This window comes from Electrona antarctica (assembly GCF_951216825.1).
Source record: "Electrona antarctica genome assembly, chromosome: 15".
NCBI lineage: Eukaryota > Metazoa > Chordata > Actinopteri > Myctophiformes > Myctophidae > Electrona > Electrona antarctica.
In genome coordinates, this window is record NC_136796.1 from 47670646 (window position 1) to 47677577 (window position 6932).

The 6932-nt window shown below is 43.5% G+C and overlaps 1 protein-coding gene and 1 long non-coding RNA gene across 2 annotated transcripts in view; both read right to left on the reverse strand.

The window, feature by feature from the left end:
* Positions 1–6932, reverse strand: part of LOC306938122 (protein NLRC3-like) — a 359664-nt gene that overhangs the window by 270419 nt on the left and 82313 nt on the right. The window lies entirely within an intron of this gene.
* Positions 5079–6932, reverse strand: part of LOC306938922 — a 7859-nt gene continuing 6005 nt past the window's right edge. The window contains exons 2-3 of the long non-coding RNA XR_013791801.1: positions 5716–5867; positions 5079–5184 (exon numbers count right to left, since the gene is read on the reverse strand). This is a non-coding gene — a long non-coding RNA (uncharacterized lncRNA). The remainder of the gene's footprint in view (positions 5185–5715; positions 5868–6932) is intronic.

Below are 6932 nucleotides of genomic sequence, written 5' to 3' on the forward strand. Positions count from 1 at the left end.
AAATGTACCGTGCCAGCGCAAGTGGGAACCGCATCGGAGATAAGTAGGCTAGGCCTACCCAGCCAGCCAGCCCACCACCACCAGTGCCCAGCCACTGCAGCGACTGCGAGGCAATCTAAATAGACTGTCGAACGTGCGGTGCATGGTCAGTTGGTCACGGTGTCACGGACGGACCACAGTGATAGAGAGAGACAGACAGACAGGACAGGAGATGCACCTTGCAAAACAGCAGCGTGTGTGCGCGCCTATTTGTTATTTAATTCATGGTTCACAGGTTCAGGTTTTCGTTCACTAATATATCTTGTTGTATATTAAATTAAAAATACTTTAATAATTTAATATACAACTAACAACACACAGTGACAGTTGCTTGCAAATTGCGATATGTGCGTGCTTGCGGGGGGGGGGGGGGCGTGCAGCAAGGGAAGCGAAGCGAGAGGAGAAACAGACAGGGTAGGCCTTTATACAGCTTTATTTAATTCATGCAGGTTTATTTATTTAAGATACAAAAAGTTGCAAGTTGCCGTAGTTGCGTGTGCGTGCGTCTGTGTGTGTGTATGAGAGAGGGGGCAGCGAGGGAACCTTTTATTTTCCTGTAACCATGGTTTCCAGGTCGTATTGCAGTTGTTCATGTCGCAAAAACGAGGGCGAGGCTTGATTTCATAGGGCGTGCCAGATTGATTTCAGCCGTCACATTTATTACTGCTAGGAAGGAAATTAGGAAGGATCAGCTGTTTGCGATCACTTTATAAATGCCGACTCGACGTGGGTGTACTACGAAACCTACACTCGAATTTGGGGCAGAATTTACACTCAATTGATAAATGAGGGCCATAGTGTGTATAGTGTTATCGTGTGTATATTGTATAGTGTTATAGTGTGTATATTGTACAGTGTTATAGTGTGTATATTGTACAGGAGGATTGACATACTGTCTGTGTGGAGGTCCAGGTTCATTACTGAAGTCAGGAGGATGTTGTTTAGACCAGTCACTCTTCATAGACAGAAGGCTGGGTGTTGGAGACTCTGCTCTGTGGTACAGACTTCTGGAATCATAGAAACGAAGAAGAATATAATTCAATATGTGTTGTTGTTGTGAGGTCTGAAGTTTAGTTTTTAGTGACATTGAGATGTTGGAGAACCAAGATGTGCAAGCATAGATTGATCTATCTATCGATCTATCTGAAATCAAACTATCAATAGAATACATCTTCAGAAACATCTACCATAAAACCATAATTGTCTCAGATATTCCGTTTCCCAGCCCAGATCCAGAGCAAACGGCCATGATTATCCTCTAGTGTGAGCCGTTGATTTAATCAATTGATTTAAGATTTAATCTTAAGCCTCCTGATTTGTTCAAAGACATTTGAGGCCGCCACGATAATATTCAAACATGGTTGATATTTATCTGGATCGCTACTGTCCGTTATACTTTGTATAGGCTGGGTGTTGGAGACTCTGCTCTGTGGTACAGACTTCTGGAATCATAGAAACGAAGAAGTCAATTTATTCAATATGTGTTGTTTTGTGAGGTCTGAAGTTTAGTTTTAGTGACATTGAGATGTTAGAGAACCAAGAGGTGCAAGTATAGTCAAAGTGGCATTGAATGAATGAGGCTCCAGCAAGAGTCTAGAGAGCACTTCTGTTGACAAAAGAGTAAAGTTCTGCCCAAAGATATTTCTTGATCATTTTCTTTATCACACATTTCAAAAGAAAGAAAAGTGTGCTTTTCCACACATTGCACCCATTTTCTTCCAGTCATAGACTACTCTTGTTATCATATTCTGTATGTCATTCATGTAACTCACATTTTAATGCTATTCAGAATGTGTGTATAGCAGGTCAATGTAATGTTTTCATATTTGGAAATGTGCACTGTCTCAATGTTTTCATATTGCATGTGCATTATATGGCATGCATGCATGCATGCATTGCACAAGTGTGCAAATGCATGTGCATTACTGTAGGTGCACTCCCCACTTCAGAAAATATCAATGGTCATATGTCATAGATATGTCATCGATGAAAGAAAGAGTGCTTTTTCACAAATTGCAGGGTCCATATGTTCTACCCGTCATCATATTCTGTATTTGTCATTCATGTAATTCATATTTTATGGCTATTTCCGCATTTTTCCCAAGCGATTCGCCTGGTGTCACCTGGTATAGATGGAACATCCACGCCCATTCAACACCATTTAAGGCAACAGGAAATATCGAAATACGTCATCATAGCCTGCACAGAGGATTCCCAAGCTATATACAACAGCCGCGATGAGCTTGTAGAGCAGTTAATTTTGACAGGCGGGTCTCTGCATGGACAGATCTTCAAGCAAACAGCGCAAGTTATATGTATATAATTATAAACTAAACTTGCCAACTTGGCACGCATTGCTTCACTCCTTGTTAAATGTCAGAACGTTAATAAGTTAACTGATGTTAGTTACTTTCACATAATGAGAAAGAAGTTAATTTGTACTGTTCACCACACGACCAAATGCTATATTAGCCTACAACTCGGCAATGATAAATGAATGCACTGCAGGGTTATAAAAAAAAGAACAATTGCACACTCGCCTGCAGAGGTAAAATAGATATCCGATTTTTATCAGAGCTGCATTGATTCATGCGGGGAATAGATTAATATCATCTCACTGTCATCTGTCTGAATGCCATGTGGAGAATGGATTTGTTCTGATCATGGACACGTAGGCATATAGCTATACATTTTCAACCATATACGGCGGGTAGCCTATATCCTCTTCGTCAGATCCTCTTGTCAGCCTAAGTGCAGGTTCATTTCATGATGTCGTCATATTAAAATGATTCGCGGGACATTTGGCACCAAACTTGATTGATCTCATGAGATCAATGTAGTAGCCTACAGCCTACACAGCTACAGTTGCCCATATTATAATAAATTAAGGTGAGCTGGCTTAAAACTATGACTGGCCGAATTGCACGCGCTGATGCAATAATGTGGACTTCTATTTGTTATAGGGCTAATTGGCCCTCGTGACTGCTGTCTGTCTGTCAGACCGGCATGTCTGTGAACCATAGAATGCATCTGTTCTGTGAACTTCTGTCCGGGCCGGGCTCATATCAGTTCCTATAACGACAGTGGGTGCCCACCTGCCCCCCGCAGCGGGGGAAAACTGTTTTTTTTGGTACTTTATTTACAGTTTGCTAATAAACACAGTGGTGCGCTTTCAGTTCACAACGAACATATTAAATTGTTTCAGCATCTTGTTTCAACATTTCAGCATGATCAATGATCAACAAAAAATAATTAAATTGTTTCAGCCATAAGCGGCGGGTGGATTTCACCTTAGGTAGGCTAGAATTACGTGGGACGACGACGCAAAATTATTTATTTATTTCCCCCAGATGGTCTAACAATGTCATGATTTGACCAATTTATTACCAATCTCGTACACCATTGCTCACGAAAGCAAGATCCTTGACCCAATTACAGCCACTGCATCTTACCTTTTAATTAAAGTAAAAGTAGTCTGAGGAAAAGGAACAGTTCTGTTCCCCAGACACTGTTTTGGGATATTTTGGCTGAGATGGCTCTGTTAGTCAAGTCTCAAGTCAGCGTGGAGATTACCCGGCGGTGTTGCTGCCCCTCCGCTCCCTCCCGGCTCATGGCTCTTTACAGACGGGCCGGCGGTACACAGACAGCAGCCTCTCCGCTAACCGTGTAAAGCCCAACACACACCGTCTGTGAACGCCGCGCGTCAAAACAGCCGCCTCCGTTATTTTCAATGAACCTATCCCACACCGGCGGCGTCAGACGCGCGCTGGCGTTCACGCCTCGCCTGAAGCTCCGATACGCCGCTGTTCTATTTTCCAGGCTTTGCCGCACGGCCTCCATCCGGGTACCGCGTCCCACAGGACGCGGTAGCGCTCCGCGTCCTGTGGGTGTTGCTGTGCGGCTATGACGCGCGGCAATACTGTGCCGCGTCGCTGCGCACCCGCTTCACAGACGGTGTGTGTTGGGCTTCAGTGTAGTGTTGCTGTAGCCCTGGTCCAGTGCTTACAGCGAGTCTCGCTGTAAGCACTGGACCAGGGCTAGTGTTGCTGCAGGAGTGTGAATGAACCGTGCGATCACTGGAACAAAGCCACCGTATTAGCATTTCAATACCTGTTCTGTGAACACCGTAAAGGTGTGTGCAAAATGACCAGGGGGAGGGGAGCTTCAGCCTTCAGTCAGTGGGTGCTATTTGGCTTACTATTGTGTCAGTGGGTGCTTAAGCCCTCAAGCACTCCCGCCGTTGCGCGCCGTTATATTAATTTTCTAATGTGAATTTCACCCAGATTGGACTGTTCAGCGGTAGCATGCTGCTGCCCTCCACCCCCCCCCCCCCACACATACACACACACAAACCGACAGTCAGACTGACTCAAAGGAGCTACGTAACAAAACAATTTAAATAGGCATTACTACACTAAACAACGTTGGATTCGTACAGTGCAGAATGCAGATAAGTGTATGTTCTTATTATAACTGTGAGTTTGTTTTTAACATGCAGCGCGAGTCCGCGAGAGCCGATCTACAAGCTCACAACGCGTTGCACTGCGAGTAGAATGCTGCAGAGTGAGCAGCGCAATCGCGCATGCTAGAAATATCCTAATAAATAAATAAAAAGGTGTCGTGCTGTTTCTGTATGGGACTCTAGGCTAACTTGCCTCAATGCATGCATTTAGGCATACAAGTGATACTTGGCTTTTATATAGGCTATCATTTTTTTATGTGCTGACCAATGTTGGGGACACATGCCTACATATCTTATCTGAGGTTTGGGGACTTTTAATTGATTCAGCATGAAGACTAAAGCCTTCTTAATAAATCTACGCCAGCCGTACACGACCATGAGAGCTGGCGCAGCTTTTTGCGGAGTTTCCGACCAAACAACGTCACCGTCAAGTTCACGGAGATGGCCATGAATTCCCACGTAATGTGGGAATCCACGTAAATGCCTGTCCGTTCACGCTCCACTCACGTAACGTCACCATATGAGCGTTTTTGAACCGTTTTGAATATTGTACAGGAGGATTCACATACTGTGTGTGTGGAGGTCCAGGTTCATTACTGAAGTCAGGAGGAAGTCCTTTAGACGTGTCACTCTTCATAGACAGAAGGCTGGGTGTTGGAGGCTCTGCTCTGTGGTACAGACTTCTGGAATCATAACATTGTTTGTGTGAATGACATTGTCAATTTTTTTTTAAATGTATTATTGTTACATTCCATTTTATTTAAAAAGGGTAACATCTTTTAGTTTCCTCACAACATTGCAGCACAAAGAAAACTGAATAAAATAGCAAAAAAACATTATATAAATGGTTATGTTGTGGTTTTACTAGGCATGTAAAATACTGTAGTTACAGGGCCTGGCCAAGAGGGGGCACAAGTACACCAGATGAGGACTAGGCAGTCAGTAGGAGGCAGAGCCATATAGATTGATCTTAAATCCCTTTTTATTTTATACAACATTATTAGATGTTATGTCTTGTTTTTGTCATTAATGTAACTTAGCATGAGATCACATTGTTGTGTTATAGTACTATAGTGTGAATATAATGTGTGAATATAATGCTGCTGCATTGTCTGAAGGAAGCCAAGTTTTACTCTTATGTACCTGTAGTGTACACAAGATGGAAGAATAAAGTACAACATTGAACCTTGAGTTGTATAGGAGGATTGACATACTGTGTATCTGGAGGTCCAGGTTCATTACTGAAGTCAGGAGGTTCATGACTCTTCATAGACACAGATGGAGGCTCTGCTCTGTGGATGTGATGTTTGTCAGCTCCCTCCTCCTCTCTCTCCTCACACTGACTCATCTTTGGTCTTCAGGAAACCTGTCAAGATTACAGTCACAATACACCAGGAAACAGTCAATGCTGGCCTAGTCCAAGCGCATGCCACATAATGCCACATAATAGGCTCTTATTGTCGCGTCAGCTTGTCACTTGTTCGAGTCCCGTTCAGACGACCTTTGCTTTGCTGCATGTATCTCCCCTTCTCTCTCTCCCTCTTTCCTGTCTGTCTTCACTGTAACTATCAACAAATGCACAAAAGCCAAAAACAAATCTTTAAAAAAGGGGGGAAAAAAACAGTCAATGTTTGCTGTATACATTATGCGCGTGCACACACACACACACACACACACACACACACACACACACACACACACACACACACACACGTGCAGAGAATGTTAGAGGGGCTAACATTTCTAAAATCTCGCTCCCAGCGGTTCTTGTATTTGTTTTACTGAGGTTAATGTTAGGCATGATTTTGATTGACAGGAAACCAGAGGAACATCATGTATATTAGCAGTAGGCGTGGTGTAGGAACAGTAGGAGAGTAAAGCATGGTGGTGTAGGAACAGTAGGAGAGTAAAGCATGGTGGTGTAGGAACAGTAGGAGAGTAAAGCATGGTGGTGTAGGAACAGTAGGAGAGTAAACACCGTGCACAGTGTGTGCACGTGACTGTGCCTGTTTTTATAGTATAGTTTCTTGATTAGGTTTTGATGCAGTAATGCTCTTTCTTTGCTTTTTATTACTACAATAATTGTTTTTGTATTCTAAAGGTCTTAAAAGTCCTTAACTTGCCACTTTACTGTCATCTGGGGACCCCTCCAAAATCATGTGTGGACCCCCTGGGGGTCCCAGCCCACATGTTGAGAACCACTGATCTACCTTACAGGTGACTCATACCAATCATGCCACACAGCAACATGGCAGAGAGGAGTGATGATTCGTTAACATTCTTAGCCAAATTCCAATGCCCAAAATCTCGGCCACTCCCTGACTCACACTGGCTCACGCCAGCATGGTGGTGTTACGGTGGAATCGGTGACCTGTTGAAATATGTGACAATCGTGTAGACAATCACATGATGTCAGTGTCCGAATGTAAAT